The sequence below is a fragment of the Lepidochelys kempii genome, chromosome 11, assembly GCF_965140265.1.
Source record: "Lepidochelys kempii isolate rLepKem1 chromosome 11, rLepKem1.hap2, whole genome shotgun sequence".
Taxonomy (NCBI): Eukaryota; Metazoa; Chordata; order Testudines; family Cheloniidae; genus Lepidochelys; species Lepidochelys kempii.
Window position 1 is genome coordinate 79,233,907 of NC_133266.1, and position 24,972 is coordinate 79,258,878.

At 44.2% G+C, this 24,972-nt stretch overlaps 1 protein-coding gene and 1 pseudogene across 10 annotated transcripts in view; one reads left to right on the top strand and one right to left on the bottom strand.

Annotated features, from left to right (window-relative positions):
- Positions 1–701: 701 nt before the first annotated feature.
- Positions 702–9,506, bottom strand: LOC140895276 (E3 SUMO-protein ligase KIAA1586-like; annotated as a pseudogene).
- The window catches only part of ADARB1 (adenosine deaminase RNA specific B1), a 225,157-nt gene continuing 201,054 nt past the window's right edge, over positions 870–24,972 (top strand). For 7 of the 10 annotated variants that reach the window (XR_012154404.1, XM_073306973.1, XM_073306975.1 and 4 more), the window contains exon 1: positions 906–994. The gene's annotated coding sequence lies outside the window, so the exon portion shown is untranslated. Of the gene's footprint in view, positions 1,036–24,972 lie in introns of all 10 variants that reach the window. The other 3 variants (XM_073306981.1, XM_073306982.1, XM_073306980.1) reach the window with 2 other exon arrangements.

Sequence of the window (24,972 nt, forward strand, 5' to 3'; positions counted from 1 at the left end):
GGGGGGGGGGCAAACAACTTAGTTAGTTTTAGGAGAGAGAGGGTACAGGGTCTGAGAGAGAGGGTGACAAATTTGCGACTGGGAAGGGATGATGTGGTTGCTCGCAGTGACCAGTGTCAGCAGGGCTTAGCAGGCCTGGAGCTCCCTTCCAGTCTGTCCTATGTTCCCAGGACCTCGTGCTCCCGCGGGCCCGCTGCTGGGGGCAGGGAGGGGGCTCCCCACCCCCACGCACTTTGATGTAGCCCCTTGACTCGGAGGCGCCAGGGCGGGGCGCAGCTGGAGGCGGGACACGGGGCGGCGCGGGCCAGGGTGCGGGACTCCCTCCGGCAGGTGCGTGGCGGGTTCGCTGGCTCGGGGGCCGGGGGAGGGCTCTTCCCCCCGGGCCGGGGGCCGGTGACCCCGGGGGCCTCCAACGTGCTCTGCAGCGCCGGGGCTCGCTCGTTTCCCGGCCAGCGCAGGGGCCTGGGTCTCCTCAGGCTCCCCCCCAGGGACACGTAACCCTGTGGCCTCCCGCGCTCCGTCCCCGGGCCGGGCCGGGCCGGGCCGGGCCACGCAGCGCCGCCGCCGCCCCCGGAGCGGCCCCCGACCCGCGCCCTGCACCTGCCGCCCAGCCCCCGCCCCCCTCGCGCGAGGGCACGCGCCACGCTGCGGATCCCGGGCGGGGAGCAGAGGCGCGTGCACGGCGCCGCCCCGCCCACCAATCAGCGGCCGGGGTGGTTCCTCTGACTCCTCCCCCGCGGGGCCGCCCGGCGGCCTCTCTGTCTGCGTCGCGCGCGCGCCAAGGCCCGCCCCTCGCCTCCTGCGGCCCCTTCAGCCCGCGGCCCCGGCTGGCGCGAGAGGCGCGTGAACGCGTTGGCGGGCTCGCGCCTGCAGGGGCCGTGGAGCAGCGCGCGTGCGCGCGGGGCCGGTCGGCCTGAGCCGAGCAGCGCCGTTGCCCGCCGCCGCCCGCGCTCAGTGTCGGCTGAGGGGAGCGCGAGGCGGCCGCCGCCCGCTGGTGAGCGGGGGGGCGGGGGGAGCCGCAGGACCCGCGGCCAGGTGAGGGGCGGCCCCGGCGGGGCTCGCCGCGGCTCGAGGGACCGCCCCGCCCCGCCGGGACCTGTCCAGGTCCTGACGCTCCGTCCCCGGGCTGCGCCGGCCCGCCGGAGGCTGCGGAGCGCTCGGGGCGGGGGTGCCGGCGGCGGGGCGGGCTCGGGGTGCCGGCGGCGGGGGCCGGCCCCGGGGCAGGGCGACGTCCTGTTTCGCTGGACCCGCGGCGGGTGGCGGGGCCGGGGCGGGGGGACTCGGGTCACAAGCCCGCCGCGGCCCCCCCCCCCCCCCCCCCCCGGGCTCCCCTCGCCCGGGCGCGGTGTCCGGGGAGCGGGACTGGCTGGAGGCAGAGGCGCTGAGGAAGCCGCCTGCATCCCCGGCATGTTTGGGGCGGGCGAGGCTGCGACTTGCTGAATCCGTAGCGCAGGTTTGCTGGGGCGCGCTGGGGGCCGGGGCACCGCGCTGGGGGCCGGGGCCGGGGTTGGGGGGCCGGGGCTGGGGGCCCGGGGCCGGGGTTGGGTCTCTCGCTCGCTCTCTCTCTCTGCAGGGAGTTCAGACAAGATTAGGCCCAAAGACCGCTGGCGATTTTCAGTCCATATGTGTGAGGGGTCGCTAGCCGGCTTTGCTGTGGCTGTGGGCAGATGCAGGGAAGACTCTTCAGAGGGTCCGTTTCTAGCTACCTAAAGTCCCTCGCGTCTGTCTTCGTGCTCTGCCGAGTTAAAACGCAACGTGTATTTTGTTCTGGCAATTCATATCCTCGGTAATTGCCTTTAAAATCAGTTGTGTAAGTCTACTCACTTCTCGCCACTCAACATATTGATAGCTAAAGCTGGAGGTTTTGGTTTTGGTTTCTTGATGCTTAACTAAAATGCAGTTTAGGAACCTAACATGCAACCAATGCCTCTGATTTGGGATTAGAAAATAGTATCGTTCAGTCACATTTAGAACACCGATTCAAAGACAAAGGCTCAAAATGGCTTTAAAGTACTCCATGTTCACTAAAATTACCTTTTAAAATTTATCCTTTTAAAAAAGTTGATGAAACACTATAAAAACTGACCAGGATCATCTGATCTTTAAATGTAGTTCATTGATGTGTGAGTACAATATTTTCATGCTTAATCTTCTATGGTGCAATGGTCTTAGGGAGTGGGTAAGGTGAGGGGATTCCACTTTAAAATGTATTTTTTTCAGCAGTTCGTTCTTGCATTTCCTAACTGTAGATTTATTTAGGGTTGTTTATGCATAGACACTGTCAACAAAACTTTTGTCTTTCATGGGTAGTTAAAAAGTCCCCCCACGAAGGACAAAAGTTTTGCCGACGCGAGTGGCAGTGCGAACGGGGCTTTGTCGCCAGGAGCGCTCTCCTGCCGACAAAGCTAATGTTGCTCGTGGGGTTGAAAGTATTTTGTTGGCAAAAATGCAGACAAAGTACCGAAAAAGAGCGTTTACGCACGCTGACTTTTAGCAACAAGGATGTGTCGACACAGCCTTGTCACTAAAAGCTGCGTGGCGTAGACAAGCCCTCAGAGTGGTATTACTCTAACAAACTCAAGTTCAAGAAACTAGTAGAATTGAGGGGTCCTGTCTGTAAAGAGCAACAATTAGAGAGGGATTGGGGGGCTGACTGAAGAAGATGCAGACACACACATACATCTCAACCAGCAGACAATAGTGATGTAAAGAGAAGCACAATTCCCTGTAGAGTAGTTGGTGATGGGGGCATGTGGTTTAACTAATTACAGAACTGAAAACCTGGACTACCAAGAAAGATTTATGCTATGCAATTTGAAACGCGATTAAGGTATTTGAGCACTGGGCTAAATAAAATAAATTCCTTAAATTACTTGTAATTTCAGAATTTCATTGGTGTATAGAATATTTCTTTTGGAGTGGCCCACAAGGGGTGAGAGCATCACAACATTTTAGTTATTAACAAATTTATGTTCTCCTGGTGGCTGAGATAGTTGTACCTAAATGTTTAATTACACTTGTGCATAGCTAATGGTCAAAGAACCCTTAAGTTTCTACTTTTCCAGTTCTGTAATCTAAAAATTCTAAAATAGTTTAGTGCTGCAAATTCACAGTTTACTATGTGGTTTGAATGTCAGCGGATGTAAGAAACTATATAAAATCTTTGGAGAAAATTAAATAACCCAACAAGGGTACCATGGCGAAGGAGGAAAAGAAAGTCTTTTTATTATAAGTCCACCATATCCTGCTTTTCTATTACCGTTAAGTATGTTTTTTAGAACTAACTTCACCTACATTAGGAATTCATTGTTACACTGAGTGCTCTGAATTTGTGATGTCTCAGGATAACTGAAGTGTGCCACCAGCAGGCTGCTGCATATTGGCTTCCAGCTGCATAATTTGCTTTATATATTACAAATGATAGTCCACAAACCTTAAGGACACTCCTTACTAAAAAAGGGAATAAAGTCTATTCTAACTAGCATCAGCTTATTAATTTTTTCATTTGATTTCTGAAATATTGTGGTTAAAGAAATGAATTATGCTGGTATGTTAACATGTTAGTGATACTTTTTTAAATGCTCAGTTATGAAAGAAGTTTACAGTGAGGTATATTTGTAGTCCTACCTAATATACATGGTGGTATTCTAAAATTATTAATTGCTTAATGTAATTGCTCTTCTTTACACCCTCACAGAAGAGTTTTATGTTCTGAACTAGCATGTTTTCAAAGTAAATATAGTGGTCTTGAAAAGATTAGCTTGTAAGCTTTTTTGGACAGGGAGAGTGAAATGTATGGAGCCGGCTGTAACACTTAACAAATATCAGCTATTACTAGACAGTAAAGTGTTCTGTTTCTTTGCAAAATAAGTATGGCAGGTGCAAAACAAACTTCCCCATTCTCTCCAATTTACATTGTAATTCTGTTCTAGAGATTTCTAGGAACGCTTACGGTGCAGAGGGCAAATTAGTCATCTTGGACCGTCATTGATCGCCCTCTTAGGCCTTGTCTACACTACAGGGGAAATTCGATCTAAGTTATGCAATTTTAGTTATGTGAATAGCGTAACTCAAATTGATGTAGCTTAGATCTACTCACTGTGGGGTCCACACTACGTGATCTCGACAGGAGATGCTCTCCCGTTGACTCCCCCATCTCTTCTCCATCCAGTGGAGTACAGAAGTCGATGGGAGAGCGATCTGCAGTTGATTTAATAGGTCTTCGCTAGACCCACTAAATCGACCGCCGATGCATCGATCACTGCTCGTCGATCCTCTGGTAGGTGTAGACAAGCCCTTAGACATCAGCAAGGGGCCTGACACAAAATGTTTAATAAATACCAATCTGGGCGGATAAAAAAGATTTTAAAAACATCCCATTTTTAATTTAAAAATTGTTTGCTTCAGTTTTTAAATTAAAGCAGATTTTTATTTGCATGTTGCTAGTTCTTTACTTTCTTCCCATTTTGTAGTCTTAAATTGCTAAACTGGGCTTTGTATATTAATTCCCTAGAATTTCATATTTTCCATGGAGGTATTTTCTACAAGAAGTATCCCATTTAAAATGTTCACTATGCTGGAAAAGAAGTCCAGAGCCTCATTAACATAGTTATGAGAACAATTGCAAATAGATAAGAAAATAGCCCATGCTGTATTTTCAGTCAGCATTGCCTGCTGATATATCAGGCTTCTACAAATCAAGAAAGTTGAATTGCATCATCCAGGCTATGCTTCATCTGAGGTTGAAGTCAGTGGGCCTTGTGCTACTAGTTCTAGTTCTTCATGATGTGACAAAGATTCTGTGCCACTAAGAAGTTTTTAATAAAAATACAATTTTAGCCTGTTATGCACTGAATGTTATGCAGATACAGGTATTTAACTTTAAGCCCATTGATAGCCCCACTGAAATCAGTGGGGCTAATCATGTGTGTAAAATCACGTATCTTCTTAAATGTTTGCAGGGTCAGGGCTTCAGTTGTAAGTATTTCATTTTTTTTCTTGTAGCAGCTCAATAAACTCAAATAAGGGACTCTTTCAGTAGTATGTCTTTATATACTTAGTTAATTATACATTAGTTTAAAAAAGCTTCAGCCTCAATTAAATCAATGATTTTAAAAAAAGTGATTTTTATATTGCTTCACCCTGATCATTAGATAACTCTTAAGTAGTGGTCTCGTCTGGATTTGAACTGCTGACCTAGAGGTGCAAAGTTCTATGAACTATTGCCGATCATTGAACCATTCACTTCATAGAAGGTATATTTTAATAACTTCTTGAAGTTAGTTGCTGTGCGACTAGCTGAGATCTATTCCTTGTTAGTTTTTCAGACTTTATGCTATCGAGAGAGCTGTTGCTAGAAAGGTTCTGAATTGCTGTATCCATTTCTAATAATTTCTAGCCAATCTTCAGAATTTCATTTTTAATATCTTGGACTCCTGTTCGATATTGTTCTCTTTTGAAGAGGAGAACTGTATGTGTGTATAGATTAATTACTGTAGAATAAAGAGCACCATGGCTGCTCTTTGAGGTCGAATGGCTTTGTTCCCTGATTGTTTAAAACAAGCTACATTGATTTTCCTAGCATGGCTTTGCCATCTGTTTCTCTGGCCTGTGTATACTTAGGTTTCATTATTTCTGGAGTATTTGGTTGGGTCTAGTTGGATTTTAAATTGGCTTCACAATTTTTTTTTTTTTTTTTTTGGGGCAGGCCAAGCTGTTACATTTTAATTTGGGTAAAATCTGTTTGTTGAAGGGTTTTTGTATTTTAAAATTCTTTGAACTATAGCTAAAGTGAGTTAACATAAGTCAACTTAATTATTGTTGCAGATAAAAACTAATTTGTTTGATGCTGCTTTTTCTTCAGACCAGTTTTAGATGATAGGAAATGTTTTAAAGATTTGAAGTCAAAACTGCCATTGCGATGGTATCAGATACTGAATCAAAACAGTATTTTTTGTGGCTTTCCTCACAATGTTGCTGTAAGTGGTGTTTAAATGTATGTAATTAGAAACAAATCGCTTTCCATTGCGGCATGTAGTAGTTAGCTCAGGGTGTCATATTAACACTTCATCATTTTTGCCCATATTTGAACTTCTTCTGTTTCCATCCCTGAGCATTTCTTTATTTTTTTTAATTTTTTTAAATTACATGACAAATTTACATTAAATATATCAGAGTTTTTCAACCTTTTTTCCCCACGTATAGCCCCAAAAAGAGCTGCTGTTTGTTTCCAGGTTCCTAATCCCACAGTACTTTGTAGCTGCATGCATCCTACACTCTCTTGTAGATTGCTGCCGCTAATTTTTGCACATTTAATTGAATATATTTTTCCAGAGATTGAGGAAGATTGTTGTGCGCTTGGGTGGTGGTGGAAGAGTGGCTGCTGCTTGTTGTAGATCCTCCCTTTTTTGTGCATTCCTGCTTGACCCCTTTGAGATCTGGACAGAACACTGCTTAAGAATTTTTCATTCAGCTGATTTCTATAAGCGAAGGAACCTTGTCATCTCAAACTTGTCAAAAATGTTACAGAGGTATGTGTCGTTTTGAGCAGTGTCGGTCATAAAGTTGGATCAAGTCTTTAAAAGCAAAACTGTTTTTTGAGCTATGCTTTCCATAAGCTCTTCAGCTAGGTGCTAAATAGCAAAGATAAGACATTCCACACACATGATTCTAAATTAGTCTTTTTATTTTTCTGCTAGCAACTTTGAATGCTCAACTAGCACCAGAGCCAATGTGATGCACCTAGCATGCACCATGTTGGAATTTCCCTATTAGCTTTGAGGCTACTGAAGAAGCATAGAGATGAGGCTTGGGGGGCTCCGAGCAGGAGGTAGATGACATAATGGTAAAAATGCCAGAGCAATGTCTACTTCTACCCCTGATTGAGGGCTTGTCTACACTACTGCACGAGGTCGATCTAAGATACGCAACTTCACTGCGGTAAGTCGACAGCTGAAGCTCTCCTGTTGACTCTGCTTGCACTCCTCGTTCTGGTGGAGTACTGGAGTCAACGGGAGAGCGCTTAGCGGTCGATTTATCACGTCTATATTAGATGTGATCGACCCCTGCTGGATCGATCGCTGCCCACCAATCCGGCAGGTAGTGTAGACAAGCTGTTGGTTTTACCAGTAATGAATTAAATGATCCCATTTTTCTTAGTGTAAACAGGACCTATTGGTTTGAGTTAAGTATGTGGTACAATTTTGCTTACTTGAAAACACAGTAACACATTTGCCATGCTGTTTGACTCTGTATAAAACCTTGCTGCTTCTTCCATCAGGAGACTGTTCTACAGTAGAACCTCAGAGTTACGAACTGATCAGTCAACCACACACCTTATTTGGAACCAGAAGTATGCAATCAGGCAGCAGCAGAGAGATGACAACCCCCCCCCCCCCCAAAATACAGTACAGCAGTGATGAGCTGCCAAAATCTTAACAACCGGTTCCCTATAAAAAGTTATGATTTAAGGGATGTGCCACAGTACGTATTTTTTGTACCTTTTTCCATAAGAAATGGCAATGCATTGAGTCATTGGGAGTCATACTTAACAATAAAAACAATTTTTTTTACGTTTATTACAATAGAAACAAAGTATTGCTTTCTTAAACGAATTTAAAATACATTTGAAAAGAAGAAAATATAAAGAAGAGATGTATGAGTAAGCAAACGATAATAATATTTAAGAATGAAATGTCTATTATTCTTGTATTTTTAAAATATTACCTGTGAACTACTTAAGTTGTTAAAAATAAAAAGTGTAATATATTCATGTTGAAGTATACAATGCAACAAGCAATATTTTAAAGAATATTTAAGTACATTATTTATTACTAATTAGGTAGTAATTTCCAAATGGCTTCTTGATCTTCTCCATAATCTTTCGTGTTGGATACACAAACTCTGGTATCTAATGTGGATCGATGACTTCTCATCCATGCTTTAACATATGGTATTGGGTTCCAAGAACTTAGTGGTTTTCCCAACAAATAGATGGTCATAAAGCTTGAGATACGTTTAATTGTTAAATTCGCCCTTTTATTACTAAAAATAATATTCATCAATGAAAAAGCTCTTTCTGCTTCTGCAGAACTAATTGCAATTGTGTTCATAATTTGCTTTGCTTTCCTTATTGTTTCCAGATCAGGAAGATTTTTTAAAATCCTTTACATCAACTACACATTTTATGAATTTATTTAATTCATGCACTTTTTCTTCTCCTGATTTCTAAAGTAACCTGACTTCTTCAATATTCCATGAAATGGGATCCATAACATTGAATAATTCAACTGTTTTAGGTGTATTACTAGAATGACCTAAATTATCTTCTTTATATTTAATGTGATTTTCGTTTACTAATCTTGCCTTCATTTTTTAAATAATACACTCTATTACTTTGTCTCATGGCAGTGATTTAAACCTTACATTATCTTCAAACTCTATACATTTAAAAGCATCACTTTCTATCATTTCATTAATTTTATTTTCTTATATACTAAAACTATCTTTTAATTGTATGAAAAAATCAATTGTTCGTTTGATTAGCTTATCTGCCTTTGTTAAACTCAGTTGTCTCGCCTGCAGTGCATTTGATAATCATGCAAGTTCATCCAAAATGTCAATCGAAATGTTAATGCCAAGTCTTTTAAAAATTTTGTTTTTCAATCTTTTTTCCATGCCAGAAAATGTCTTATTTTTGGAAAAATAAATAAAAGAGCTGGATAAGCTCTCCAGACCACTTTGACAGCTCTAAGGCTACAAGAAGCCCATCGTGGACCAAAAACACTGCCTATTTTGATGATTTCAATATATAGTTCTTCAGAAACTTGTTTAAGTTCAAACTGTCTTTTATTTGACTGATGAAAAATTGCCTAAATCTTGTCCAAAAAATCTTGATAATGGCTTATTTATTGATATCATTTATAGCATCATCCAAAGCCAGTTGTAGCTGGTGATTCAAACAATGCCAAATTATAATGTTTGGAAAAATCTTGAAGCAGTCTTGTAGCAACTCCAGATTTATGTCCAAGCATGGTGCTTGCGCCATCAGAACAAAATCCGATTAAATTTTTCTTTAAATATTCTGTGTCAAGTCCTGTATCAGTTAATATATTTCTCAAAACATTATAAATATTTTCTGCTTTTGAAGAATCTTGTAATTCACATTTTATAAGACTTACAAGCACAGTTTTACTTGAAATTGTAGAAGCTTATTCAATAATAATACAAATCTTTGAATTGTTTTAGATGATTTTACTAAAAATTTGTTTTCTTATTAATTCAGCAATATGCTCTACGATTCTGATGGCTGAAAATCGAGAATGTAGGCCATTCCCTAAATCGGTTTCATTCTTAATTTGTAGCTCCACTTCATCCTCCATATCCGATATTGATCGGTTTCTTTTTACTAAGCTGTAAACTATGTTGAAAATTTTGCTGGTTATTGCAATATTTTGTTCAGTAAGTTTATCAATCACTATAGTGAGAGTTTCTTTTTTTAGATTCATTGAAAATATTTATAACTCTCAAATGAGAGCTTGATTCCAAACGTTCCTTCTTTTTTTCCCTAATGAAGCTTGCTGAACTTTATCTGTTCCAGATGCTTTAATAGTACACTTTTGCCATTCTGAAGAAATGTGTAAAGATTTTCCTTCAATGACCCTCAAATGTGACATATTTGCACAGTGGAAACAGCCAAGTTTTTTGCCTTCAATTATCAAGCCATTATATTTCTTTAAAAAAATATTGTGCTGCTTGGCAGTCCAACAATTAGGTACTACATTTTCACAATCATGTAAATCCTCTTCCGTTGCAGACACATTTTCAGATGATTCAACATTTAAGGTATTTTCATCACCAAAATTGTCATCGGTGTTTTCAGTATTTAAATAATTATTTTCACTACTAGAACTACTGACTAATCATAGAATATTGGGGTTGGAAGGGACCTCAGGAGGTCATCTAGTCCAACCCCCTGCTCAAAGCAGGAGCAATCCCCAACTAAATCATCCCAGCCAGGGCTTTGTCAAGGCTGACCTTAAAAACCTCAAAGGAAGGAGATTCCACCACCTCCCGAGGTAACGCATTCCAGTGTTTCACCACCCTCCTAGTGAAAAAGTTTTTCCTAATATCCAACCTATACCTCCCCCACTGCAACTTGAGACCATTACTCCTTGTTCTGTCATCAGCTACCACTGAGAACAGTCTAGAGCTATCGTCTTTGGAACCCTCTTTCAGGTAGTTGAAAGCAGCTATCAAATCCCCCCTCATTCTTCTCTTCTGCAGACTAAACAATCCCAGTTCCCTCAGCCTCTCCTCATAAGTCATGTGTTCCAGTCCCCTAATCATTTTCGTTGTCCTCCGCTGGACTCTTTCCAATTTTTCCACATCCTTCTTGTAGTGTGGGGCCCAAAACTGGACACAGTACTCCAGATGAGGCCTCACCAATGTAGAATAGAGGGGAACGATCACGTCCCTCGATCTGCTGGCAGTGCCCCTACTTATAGATCCCAAAATGCCATTGGGCTTCTTGGCAACAAGGGCACACTGTTGACTCATATCCAGATTCTCATCCACTGTAACCCCTAGGTCCTTTTCTGCAGAACTGCTGCCTAGCCATTCGGTCCCTAGTCTGTAGCGGTGCATGGGATTCTTCCATCCTAAGTGCAGGTCTCTGCACTTATCCTTGTTGAACCTCATCGGATTTCTTTTGGCCCAATCCTCTAATTTGTCTAGGTCCCTCTGTATCCTATCCCTACTCTCCAGCGTATCTACCTCTCCTCCCAGTTTAGTGTCATCTGCAAACTTGCTGAGGGTGCAATCCACACCATCCTCCAGATCATTTATGAAGATATTGAACAAAACCAGCCTGAGGACTGACCCTTGGGGCACTCCACTTTATACTGGCTGCCAACTAGACATGGAGCCATTGATCACTACCCATTGAGCCCGACAATCTAGCCAACTTTCTGTCCACCTGATAGTCCATTCATTCCCCCCATACTTCTTTAACTTGCTGGCAAGAATATTGTGGGAGACCGTGTCAAAAGCTTTGCTAAAGTCAAGGAACAACACATCCACCACTTTCCCCTCATCCACAGAGCCAGTTATCTTGTCATAGAAGGCAATTAGATTAGTCAGGCATGACTTTCCCTTGATGAATCCATGCTGACTATTCCTGATCACTTTCCTCTCCTCTGAGTGCTTCAGGATTGATTCCTTGAGGACCTGCTCCATGATTTTTCCATGGACTGAGGTGAGGCCGACTGGCCTGTAGTTCCCAGGATCCTCCTTCCCTTTTTTAAAGATGGGCATTACATTAGCCTTTTTCCAGTTGTCCGGGACTTCCCCTGATCGCCATGAGTTTTCCAAGATAATGGCCAATGGCTCTGCAATCACATCTGCCAACTCCTTTAGCACTCCCGGATGCAGTGCATCCGGCCCCATGGACTTGTGCTCGTCCAGCATTTCTAAATAGTCCCGAACCACTTCTTTCTCCACAGAGGGCTGGTCACCTCCTCCCCATGCTGTGCTCCCCAGTGCAGTAGTCTGGGAGCTGACCTTTGTCATTTTATTGGAAAACCAATCACTAATGCTTTTCTGGCGTTTCATTATGAAGGGTAAATAATATTGAATAGAAAACTTTAATCTTCGAATAACAGTGCAGTTAGTATTACACACTGAAATATCACGCGCAATTTACTAGAAACAAACAGACCGACTATAACTCACTGGTCTTGTTGAATCGGATAGAAAACAGTTGAGCAAGTGCACGAACGAGGCAAGTGCGATCCCTGTTAATAAAATAATAAACTAGACGTTTGTCTCGCGTCAGGACGAACTTGGATGCAACTGAGTTGCAGCCTGTGACGACATTACATGCGCATGCATGTAGCAACATAAATCTTGACCTATCTGTTGTAGAAACGGCTCTTTAACGGCTAGAATTGTGCATCCCTTTGCATTTGAAGTTTATTTTATATACCATATTACAGGGGTCGGCAACTTTTGAGAAGTGGCGTGCCAAGTCTTCATTAATGTAAGGTTTCCCATGCCAGTTATAAATTTTACATTGACAAGAGCCCCCAGTGGAACCCCAGACTGGCAGCGGCCTAAGCGGGGCTGGCGGCCAGGTGACTGGAACCCCGGACCAGCAGCGAGGTAAGCGGGGCTGGTGCCTGGTATTCCAGGTCAGCAGCAGGCTGAGCGGGGCTGATGGCCAGGACCCCGGCTGGCAAGGGGCTGTCAGCCGGAACCCCAGACCATCAGTGGGCTGAGTGGGGTGGCGGACAGAACCCCAGACTGGCAGTGGCTCACCTGCCTCCGGTCTGGGGTTCAGTCCACCAGTTCCTGCCAGCTGGGGTCCTGGCCGCCGGCCCCGCTCAGCCTGCTGCTGGCTGGGGGCTCCGTTCACCCAGGCCAGCAGCGGGATGAGCGGGGCCAATGGCTGGGACCCCAGCTGGGAAGAGGCCAGCAGCTGGAACTCCAGACCGGCGGTGGGCTGCGCGGGGCCGGCGGTGGGCTGCGCGGGGCCGGCGGTGGGCTGCGCGGGGCCGGCGGTGGGCTGCGCGGGGCCGGCGGCCGCCGGTCTGGGGTTCCGTCTGCTGGCTCCTGCCAGCTGTGGGCCCGGTTGCCGGATCCACTCAGTTCCATTCACCCAGGCAGGCAGCAGGCTGAGTGGGGCCAGCGGTGTGGCAGCAGTGTGTCAGTAAAAATTGGCTTGCATGCCGCCAGTTGCCAACCCCTGCCGTATTATTTTCTACACTGTTTTATAAGATTATTCGATTTTAAGATCATTTTATAACATTTGTTTTCATAACTATTTTTAACAACCGGTTTTAAAAGTGCTTCAAAATTTAACAACCGGTTCACGCGAACCGGCTCCAACTCACCACTGCAGTACAGTACTGTGTTAAACATAAAATACTAAAAAAAAGGGAAAGTTTAAAAAAAAAATTTGATAAAGTAAGGAAACTTTTTCTGTACTTGTTTCCTTTCAGTTAAGATGGTTAAAAGGTGCATTTTTCTTCTGCATAGTAAAGTTTCAAAGCTGTATTGAGTCCTTGTTCAGGGGTAAACTTTTGAAAGAACAACCATAACGTTTTGTTTAGACTGTGTAACTCTGAAATATTCATAACTCACCACCTCCATTCCTGAGGTGTTCATAACTCTGAGGTTCTACTGTAGATGTAAAATGTGTCATGTGCCAGGCTGTAGTGTCAATATGGGAGCTGGCTACACTTCTGGGGATGGAAGCAGGCCAATGTTTGGGAAGCAGGACATGTTTAGAATAATTAATGACAAAATAGCTTTTTAAAACTAATTGTTTATCTAATGCTCACTTGTAGTGCTAGCTACCTCTAAAAATATGCAGGCCTCCTGTGTAATAAATCTTTTACGTAAACAGTCATGTCTTGAATGACAGTTGATACTTTTGGAATGCTACTTACACACTGTTGCAGACTTTTGCGATTTTTATGATGAGTAATATGATGTAGCCTCTGTTGTAAACAGTCTTGCCATGATGAGAAGCTCTGGCCTCACAATTTTGGGAAAGAAAACCAGGTTGTGAGAGACTTCTCCAACAATTCCCTGCAAACCCAGACATCATGAGTTCTAGTCCCAGTTCTTCCATGGGCTGATGTTAATATTTTTGTATACCCTTATGAGAATATAGCTCAAACTGCTGTCTTGAGGGTATAACTGTAATTTGCCTATTTCAGAGGTAAGATAGCTGAGAGCTTGCACAAGATCACTACAAAAAGAAAAGGAGTACTTGTGGCACCTTAGAAACTAACCAGTTTATTTGAGCATAAGCTTTCGTGAGCTACAGCTCACTTCATCGGATGCATACTGTGGAAAATACAGAAGATGTATTAACATTAAGATATAAGAACATCTTCTGTATTTTCCACAGTATGCATCCGATGAAGATGTTCTTATATCTTAATGTTAATACATCTTCTGTATTTTCCACAGTATGCATCCGATGAAGTGAGCTGTAGCTCACGAAAGCTTATGCTCAAATAAATTGGTTAGTCTCTAAGGTGCCACAAGTACTCCTTTTCTTTTTGCGAATACAGACTAACACGGCTGTTACTCTGAAAGGTCACTACAGACACAGTTGGGAATAGAACCCCAGTTTCTAATATAACAGAGTAAATTTTTATCTACTTTACCACACAGTCTTTGAGACTGGGTGAATCTGTAGCACATGCTAACATAGTGTGGCACTGTGCCTTTACCAGATAAACCTTTACATGTTATCTAAGACAAGAGATCTGATTCTTCAGGTGAAGTGGTAGAGGTTCATGCTTTTACATCTATAGGTCCTGAGTTTGTTCCCCAGAGTTTACCAAAATAGGGGCATTGTTGCATTTAGTTATGCTATCTGTAACTACAATATCACAGTCTGTTTCTGGAGCAGGCTGAGAAATTGTTTTGGTAAGCTTATCTTTCAAAAACAAGCGTCATTCTCAAAGATGTAACATTAACAATTATGGGGAGTGGATGTCTTAAAGCTTTGCTAATGAACTGTAGAGGCTTTTGCCTGTATGTCACCAGTTTTGAATCCTGCCGAGTTCAATCAGGATGAATTGTCCTTATCTAATGGATTTTTGGTAGCCCATGTATGAAATGAGTTTGTGTTTCCTGTGTCCAACTCCCACATAACTAACTACACTTTGCACTAGATTCTAAGCTCTTCAGAGCAGGAACTGTCTCGTACTCTGTGTTTGTACAGTGCCCAGCACTACGAGATCTGTAAGCTGGCCAGAGAATTCTACATAAGAACGGCTATACTGGGTCAGACCAAAGGTCCATCTAGCCCAGTAGCTTGTCTTTGGCTACTGTCAGAAGACAGGATACTGGGCTAGATGGACCTTTGGTCTGACCCAGTATGGCTGTTCTTATGTCTTCCGACGGTGGCCAATGCCAGGTGCCCCAGAGGGCATGAACAGAATAGGTAGTCATCAAGACATCCATCCTTCACAACCTCTAGCGAGAGCTCCTGCAAAGGAGTCAAAGTTAAACATGGTTAATGTACAAAGTTAAACATCATTTAGTTTTTTTTCCTCAAAGTCATAAGATTTTTTTTTAATCTCATATTTTAGGTATCTGACCTGATTTTGGAAGTTTTGGAATTGTAATACGGAGAATGTACCAATAAGGCTATATACTATAAGCACATCTGTATATGATGTCCCAAGGCATTTGGTGCCAATAGTAATAAGCTAAAGAAAAAATTCTAGGCCAAAACCTTTATCTTGGGCACACAGATGGCTTGATATTCACAGGTGTTGTTTCAACAACTTCTACTGAAGACAGTGGATGAATGGGGCCGAAATACGGATTTTGGTGCTTAAGGTTAGGTACTAATGTTACATTTGGTTTTAGTTATATTTGGTTGTAGAGGCCCTTTTCAATGTGAAATTGAAATTTATAGCATACTATAAAGGACCTTTTAAAAAATGATCACATGAGGAAGCTTAAATTACTTTTTAAAACCACAGTTTCTTTTGTACCTACATTGAATGTGGCTATTTCTTGGCTGTTACCTATCTTTTAATAACAAAGAATGCATTTTTTCCCTTCTGTTAGAATATATTATTAATATTCTTTTGCATTTTAAGGATTTTATATAAATGGTGGACTTGAATATTTGGAAATCAGAAACTAATTAAATTCATTTTAGAAGATGGTGAAAATATTAATATTTAGTTTCATGATTTTAGTTTTTTAATCAGTAAAAGAGGTTTGTGTGCAGGATTGAGGTTTTTGTAGTTTGCAGGAGCTAGCTCTGAGTCTCAGACCCAATAACTGACAAGAACAAGGCGTTTTGGAATCCAGTTTTTAGAGAAGGGTCTAAAATCTACACTGCCACATGTAACTGCTATTTTATTTAATTTTCTGGGACAATTTTGTTACAATGGTATCAGCAACTATGACCTTATCACAAACAATATCACTCCATGCAGTGATAGAAATACCTGAGTCAACTGTAACATATGGGGTGCCAGGTATGTGTACAGTAGGATCTCAAGTATTTGAGAAGAGTGGAGAGTTCCAGCAAGCCTTTTTGAAGACAACCCATGGAGACTCCTGTAGGATCCAGGCATCATTTCAGAAAAATGGGGCGGAGTTGTCAGCATTTTGGCTTCCACTTCCTTGCTGAGTCAATGACTGCTTGTGGGAGGTTAGTGGGCTGGTCCTATCCCATAGTGGGCAGGGATGTGACATGACAGTCCTATTTCAGGGAATGTAGGGGGTCTCACTGAAGGCTGGTCATCTCAATGGCAGCAGGCCTGAGGCAGGGATTGAGGCGCAGCTCGCTTTGTGGTCAGCTCTGGCCCAGGTTGGTAGCTGCTTCCTGTCTTGACAGCAGTGAAAGGTGTTGGTGCCAGAGGCTGTTCAAGGTAATCTGCTGCCCCCCTTCTCATTGGCCTAGGGCGACATATTTTGCCTGGCTGCTGGAGGGAAGGCTGGACCAAATTAGAATGAGTGGCATTGTGATCTGGTTGCAGCCGCACTCAAATTTGGCCCTCCCACTCCTCTGTTGAGAAAGAGGGGTGGTTGAGCCAAATATGCCACTCTAGGAAGCTGTGCTGAAGAGCATTGATCTGGAAGAGAATCTAGTAGAATCAGAGGTGTGATGTCAGAGAAAGCCAGGAGCTGATTTGATGGATCTTTTGTTTTCTAATACCTTTCCAGACTATTGTGGACCTTTACTTCCTTAGAAGAAACAGGGAAAGAGTGAGAGCTAAGGCTTAGAGCAGAGATACTATGTATTAGAGCTGTTTGCAGAAAGATGGATGAGGATTTGAAGTTCCACTTTAGAGAACTTTATGATCTGGTCTACAAAAATTCCTTCAGAGATCCTGCTTCTGCCACTTGAGTCATGATTTTTCTGTGCTGAGGGGCTTTGGCAAAAAAGTTGAATGTATTTTGGGGATTGACAACCATGTAATGATTTTTTTTTCCTGTTGAACCAGATATAGTTTTAAGGAGATTATGTTTATGCCTTTCTTCCTTTCTGGAGTGGTCCATTCTAAGGTCATTCTTTTCAAGGGATTTTTCAATACAAAAGTCAGCTTTGTCCTTTCATCTCTCTAAGGGGATGTGGGTTGGAATGAGCTGAGAGTTTGGATCTGTTGTTTTTAGGGACACTGATAAAATCCAGGTATGTCCTCAGTGCACTCATTCAGGAAGGGATAGCATGAATAATCAGAATCGGAGTGCTTTAAGAGTGAGTGGAAAATAGGTGATGAGTTTGGGGACCAGTTGCAATGCCTGACTCGGAATTTCACACAGGTTTGTGCTTTTTGTTTTGGAAGTCTTGAAATTGTGAGAACAATTTTCTGTGGTTTATAACTAGGTCAAATCTGGATAGACTTTCACAGGGAAAGTAAATGGCATCTCTGATTTTAGGACAATCCTTCTGCCAAATTTCAGCTACTTACTCCAAACCACAGGTATACTAAAGCTGTTAACTTTTCTATCTGATTTTTATTTTTCACTATATTAATGTAGTTTTGCCAACCTCATTTTTGCAAAGGGCTGATCTGATTTAAGCTCGAGCAAAAGGGAGGGGGAAAAAACCTAATCTGAGGCAGACACCAGGCATAGAAAACTTCTGCCCATGCCGCTTGACAGTTATATGTTTTAGCCACAGGTATTTTTAGTAAAAGTCATGGACAGGTTACAGGCAATAAAAGTTCATGGCCCATGACCTGTCCATGACTAGTACTATATGCCCCTGACTACATCTTGGGGGAGGGAGATGGGGGTGGTCGTGCATGGCCCAAGACCTCTGCTGGTGCTGGGGGCGAGGGGAAAGGATTGGCAGGCTCCCTACCTGGCTCCATGCCTCCCCAGAAGCGGCATCATCCCCCTCCCTCTGCTCCTCGGTGGAGACATGGCCAGGCAGCTCTGTGTACTGCCTCTGCCCTGAGCTCTGGCTCCGCAGCTCCCATTGGCCAGGAACTGTGGCCAGTGGGAGCTGCAAGGACAGTGCCTGCAGGTGGAGGCAGTGCACAGAGCCCCCTGGCCATGCCTCCGCTTGGAGCCAAGGGATGTTGTCGCTTCTGGGGAGCTCCCCCAAGGTAAGCGTTGCCCAGAGCCTTCACCCCCTCCCACGCTCCAGCCTTGAGCCCCCTCCCACACCCAAACTCCTGCTGCTGTTGGGGGCAGGAGGCGTGGTGCCCTGAGACTGCCCCAGCAGCAGCCGGTGAGGCTAGCCTGGGGGCTGATCAGATGGCCCACAGGCCCGCCACACTGGCTGCTGCAGAAGTCACGGAAAGTCACAGAATCCATGACAAACTCACAGCCGTGGTTATAAGCAACTGAAAATGGGGTTTAAAATAGAAATTTTTATATGCAACCTTAATAACAGGCATTGTTGTGGCTCTGCCTACAATGTAGGCTCTTATTTAAGTGCATGGTTGCTGAGGTGCTGAGAGCCTGCAGCTCCCATTCCTGTTGAATTCAGTCGGAGCTGCAGATGCTTAGCATCTCAAAATGGGGCCACTTTCAGGTACAGTAGAACCTCGGTGTTGGACACCTTGGGAATGGGGGTTGTCAGTAACTCTGCAATGGTCCGTAACTCTGAACAAGATGTTATGGGCCTCAGCCACAGGGGAGTTGGGGCTGCAGCCGCAGGGCTGGGGTGGGTGTCAGGCAGTGTTCCCTCTAATTTTTGACAGGCCGTGTACACAAAATAATTTCTTCTGTGCAAATTTTTGTGCGCGCAGTGTTTAGGATCTGTGTGCACGCGCACACGCACACAGCTTAGAGGAAACAGTGTTGTCAGGGCTCAGGGTGGGAGGGGGTCGGGGCTTCTGACCCTAGGGGCCGCCAGGGCTCAGGGCTTTAGACTTGGGGGAGCGCTGGGGCCTGGGGCTTCAGCCCTGTGGCTTCGCGTCTGGTTTCAGCTGGGTGGAGTGGTGCTGGGATCGGAGCTTTAGCTATGGGGGAGTGCTGGGGTTGAAACAGGTGCTCCTCTCCTAGCTAAAGACCTGGTGCGCCCTCCCCCCTGGGCTAAAACTGGGAGTGGATCTGTCAGGCTGAAGCCCCGAGCTCGAGTGCTCCTCCCCTGTCTAAAGCCCTGAACCCCAGAGATCCCGAGCGTCAGAAGTCCCGAGCTCCCCTGCCTCTGCCTGGAGCCCTGACATCTCCCTCCCCTGCCACAGTGGCTGAAGCCCCAAGGCAGTACAGTATTTTCTTTTTTTTTGGGGTCTGTGCTGCTGGCTGATCTGGGGTGTCAGGTAGACTGGTAAGTCTGTAACGCTGGTGTTCGTATCTTTGAAGTTCTACTGTATCAAATATTCAGAGTCCTAACTTTACACTTGAAAATTTTGGTCAGTTTCTAGTAAACTTTATTTATTGGTTCTCTCTACTGCCATAATGCTGCAGTGTTTGGGTTGCAAATTGAAGGGAAATGATTATTGAAGACAAAACTTTTCATGAATTTTTTGAAATCAGTGACATTTCAGTTAGTTTTGTAAAAGCTTTTTGTTTGGCTCAAAATGTAGTGTTCGTAAAGTCTGTTTACTTTGCATTTTTCTCTAATGAAACTTTTCTTCTATCTAAAGTATTGAGTTTCTAGGGTTAATATGAAAGACACCACTGCTACACCACTGATTGGATCTTGTATAATCTGTAACTCAAAAGGCTGTTCAGCCAGCTCTACTCATTCAGAAGCTGTTCGCACAAAGATTAACTGGAACACGTAGGATGAATATTTTCATTAGGATTTTCGGAACCACATTTAAAAATAATATTGGGTCCACATTTAAGCTAAGTAAAAACAAGTTTTTACAAAACTGCACTGTTTTCATGATTAAAAATGCATTGGGAAAATGTCTTGCAAAACCATAAGGGAAGTTATTTGTTTAAAAAGATCGCATGACTAGTGTGTGAGAGTCAACAAGTGAACTAAGTGAACAAAAGTGAAATTGATTAGTTTGTTTCCATTGTGCAAGCTAATAGAAATGCAAAAGTAAATACTATGAGTAGTGAGAAGTCTTAAAACTATGATTTAATGTTGCACAGGTTAAAATTATTAGTAAAATAGGTAAGTAAATAAAAAGCTTTTAAACCTGACATTGTCCTTCTAATCCATGTGCAGTATGAGACTTAGTAATAAGTGCATTCTTGAATATTTTTATTGATTGAGCTCCAAAGAGACAGCAGCACAGTTTTCTTGCTACCCAGTGAAATCACGAAGAGCTGGACTAAGTGGGGGACCCTCAGAACACAGCATCGCAGAAGTGGTAGTGAGCAGCAAGCAGCAGCAGTGATAACAGAGGCAGGGATGAGTGGGAAAGAATGTATGTTTGGACATATCTTCTGTGTATAATAGAATATAGCTGTTAAAAACAACTTGAGTAGCTGTTTTTACAAAGTATTCTGTGTATCGGAGAATGGTCCCTAAATACTTGCACTTTTCCATTTTGTGCAGTAATGAAGATTACTTTGCACCATTCATTTCTTTTAAAAAAAACCCTAAGATTAGTGCTGAAGTCGTCTAATCCCTTTTAAGAGATACCATATTGAGCCTTACTTTGCAGTGCATTGCAAACATAACAGTGGAATGCATTGCTTGATACAGCTCCCTACCCGCTTTTCAGGGGTGGGAGCTAGACCCATGTAACTGCACCTCTGAAATCGAGGTCTTTGCTGACTAATGACAATGCTTGGGGTGCAGTGTAGGAAAAGAGTGGCGTGGTAAAGAGACATTCGTCCATCAGACTTTTACAAAGCAAAGAGGGAAACTGAGACAAAGGACATTGCCCAATGTATTGTGCTGTGGGTATTTCAAATGCTTATGGTTACATGCTTTTGAATTGTGGTTGTGGTGTCTTCCCAAATGAATTCTGGGTTCTCTTTCCTTTTTAATAAAAGTTTTCTTTTGTTATACACAGACTCTGTGCTTGTGAGTAGAACAGTGTTGCTTCTTAGAGGCTCTCAGGAGGATAAAAGGGACTTTCCTGCGTACATAAATAAAGTGCTCTGCATGGCCCTCCCTCACCACCTAATCCAACAGGGAAATGAAAAGAGGATGACAACTCTACCTCTGTTTATTGTACCTCTACTTCTTCTCATACAAGTAAAACAATGAAAACTAGATACTTTTGTCTTGTCTTGGGGATGGGATGGTTACCACCTTTAAATTTAAACGTTTTAAGAGAAAATGCATGCACATACTTATCAGAGTTCCCTTCCCCTTTATCAAGCTTATCCATGCTCACCTGGAAGGGCTGGCTAGAGTGTGATGGAATCTTGAACAGGTCCTGGCTCACAGTATTACTAGAGCCTCTCTGCATCCTCCTTGCTGTTCACTGCAGTGGTCTTTGTCTCTGGCTTTTCTGAGGTATCCACAGTAGTCTGTGGGATGCTGATGAGGTCTTTGACAAGAATGGCATGCAGTTCATTGTAAAAGCAGGAGGTCTATGGAGTAGCACCTGATCTACTGTTGGCCTCTCTGGCCTTACGGTATCCTTGGTGAAGTTCCACCACTTTCAAGTGGCACTGCTGCTGATCCCTGTCATACCCCTTTGACTGCATTCCCCATACAATTTGTTCATAGATGTACACGTTTCTACGGCTGGTCTGTAGCTCTGCTTCCACAACCTCTTCACCCCACAAGCCCAGGAATCATAGAATCATAGAATATCAGGGTTGGAAGGGACCCCAGAAGGTCATCTAGTCCAACCCCCTGCTCGAAGCAGGACCAATTCCCAGTTAAATCATCCCAGCCAGGGCTTTGTCAAGCCTGACCTTAAAAACCTCTAAGGAAGGAGATTCTACCACCTCCCTAGGTAACGCATTCCAGTGTTTCACTACCCTCCTAGTGAAAAAGTTTTTCCTAATAGCCAACCTAGACCTCCCCCACTGCAACTTGAGACCATTACTCCTTGTTCTGTCATCTTCTACCACTGAGAATAGTCTAGAACCATCCTCTCTGGAACCACATCTCAGGTAGTTGAAAGCAGCTATCAAATCCCCCCTCATTCTTCTCTTCTGCAGACTAAACAATCCCAGTTCCCTCAGCCTCTCCTAAGTCATGTGTTCCAGACCCCTAATCATTTTTGTTGCCCTTCGCTGGACTCTCTCCAATTTATCCACATCCTTCTTGTAGTGTGGGGCCCAAAACTGGACACAGTACTCCAGATGAGGCCTCACCAATGTCGAATAGAGGGGGACGATCACGTCCCTCGATCAGCTCGCTATGCCCCTACTTATACATCCCAAAACGCCATTGGCCTTCTTGGCAACAAGGGCACACTGCTGACTCATATCCAGCTTCTCGTCCACTGTCACCCCTAGGTCCTTTTCCGCAGAACTGCTGCCGAGCCATTCGGTCCCTAGTCTGTAGCTGTGCATTGGGTTCTTCCGTCCTAAGTGCAGGACCCTGCACTTATCCTTATTGAACCTCATCAGATTTCTTTTGGCCCAATCCTCCAATTTGTCTAGGTCCCTCTGTATCCTATCCCTGCCCTCCAGCGTATCTACCACTCCTCCCAGTTTAGTATCATCCGCAAATTTGCTGAGAGTGCAATCCACACCATCCTCCAGATCATTTATGAACAAAACCGGCCCCAGGACCGACCCCTGGGGCACTCCACTTGACACCGGCTGCCAACTAGACATGGAGCCATTGATCACTACCCGTTGAGCCTGACAATCTAGCCAACTTTCTACCCACCTTATAGTGCCAGCCCATACTTCTTTAACTTGCTGACAAGAATACTGTGGGAGACCGTGTCAAAAGCTTTGCTAAAGTCAAGAAACAATACATCCACTGCTTTCCCTTCATCCACAGAACCAGTAATCTCATCATAGAAGGCGATTAGATTAGTCAGGCATGACCTTCCCTTGGTGAATCCATGCTGACTGTTCCTGATCACTTTCGTCTCATGTAAGTACTTCAGGATTGATTCTTTGAGGACCTGCTCCATGATTTTTCCGGGGACTGAGGTGAGGCTGACTGGCCTGTAGTTCCCAGGATTCTCCTTCTTCCCTTTTTTAAAGATTGGCACTACATTAGCCTTTTTCCAGTCATCCGGGACTTCCCCTGTTCGCCACGAGTTTTCAAAGATAATGGCCAATGGCTCTGCAATCACAGCCGCCAATTCTTTTAGAACTCTCGGATGCAACTTGTCCGGCCCCATGGACTTGTGCACGTCCAGCTTTTCTAAATAGTCCCTAACCACCTCTTTCTCCACAGAGGGCTGGCCATCTATTCCCCATGTTGTGATGTCCAGCGCAGCAGTCTGGGAGCTGACCTTGTTTGTGAAGACAGAGGCAAAAAAAGCATTGAGTACATTAGCTTTTTCCACATCCTCTGTCACTAGGTTGCCTCCCTCATTCATTAAGGGGCCCGCACTTTCCTTGGCTTTCTTCTTGTTGCCAACATACCTGAAGAAACTCTTCTTGTTACTCTTGACATCTCTCGCTAGCTGCAGCTCCAGGTGCGATTTGGCCTTCCTGATTTCACTCCTGCATCCCCGAGCAATATTTTTATACTCTTCCCTGGTCATATGTCCAACCTTCCACTTCTTGTAAGCTTCTTTTTTATGTTTAAGATCCGCTAGGATTTCACCGTTAAGCCAAGCTGGTCGCCTGCCATATTTACTATTCTTTCGACACATCAGGATGGTTTGTCCCTGTAACCTCAACAGGGATTCCTTGAAATACAGCCAGCTCTCCTGGACTCCTTTCCCCTTCATGTTAGTCCCCCAGGGGATCCTACCCATCCGTTCCCTGAGGGAGTCGAAGTCTGCTTTCCTGAAGTCCAGGGTCCGTATCCTGCTGCTTACCTTTCTTCCCTGTGTCAGGATCCTGAACTCAACCAACTCATGGTCACTGCCTCCCAGATTCCCATCCACTTTTGCTTCCCCTACTAATTCTTCCCGGTTTGTGAGCAGCAGGTCAAGAAAAGCTCCCCCTCCCCCCCAAGTTGGCTCCTCTAGCACTTGCACCAGGAAATTGTCCCCTACGCTTTCCAAAAACTTCCTGGATTGTCTATGCACCACTGTATTGCTCTCCCAGCAGATACCAGGAAAATTAAAGTCACCCATGAGAACCAGGGCGTGCGAGCTAGTAGCTTCTGCGAGCTGCCGGAAGAAAGCATCATCCACCTCATCCCCCTGGTCTGGTGGTCTATAGCAGACTCCCACCATGACATCACTATTGTTGCTCACACTTCTAAACTTAATCCAGAGATACTCAGGTTTTTCTACAGTTTCGTACCGGAGCTCTGAGCAGTCATACTGCTCCCTTACATACAGTTTTCAGAGTAACAGCTGTGTTAGTCTGTATTCACAAAAAGAAAAGGAGTACTTGTGGCACCTTAGAGACTAACCAATTTATTAGAGCATAAGCTTTCGTGAGCTACAGCTCACTTCCTCAGATGCATATCGTGGAAACTGCAGCAGGCTTTATATATACACAGAGAATATGAAACAATACCTATTCCCACCCCACTGTCCTGCTGGTAATAGCTTATCTAAAGTGATCATCAGGTGGGCCATTTCCAGCACAAATCCAGGTTTTCTCACCCTCCACCCCCCCACACAAATTCACTGTCCTGCTGGTGATAGCCCATCCAAAGTGACAACTCTTTATACAATGTGCATGACAATCAAGTTGGGCTATTTCCTGCACAAATCCAGGTTTTCTCACATCCCCCCCACCCCCATACACACACAAACTCACTCTCCTGCTGTTAATAGCTCATCCAAACTGACCACTCTTCAAGTTAAAATCCAAGTTAAACCAGAACATCTGGGGGGGGAGGGGGGTAGGAAAAAACAAGAGGAAACAGGCTACCTTGCATAATGACTTAGCCACTCCCAGTCTCTATTTAAGCCTAAATTAATAGTATCCAATTTGCAAATGAATTCCAATTCAGCAGTTTCTCGCTGGAGTCTGGATTTGAAGTTTTTTTGTTTTAAGATAGCGACCTTCATGTCT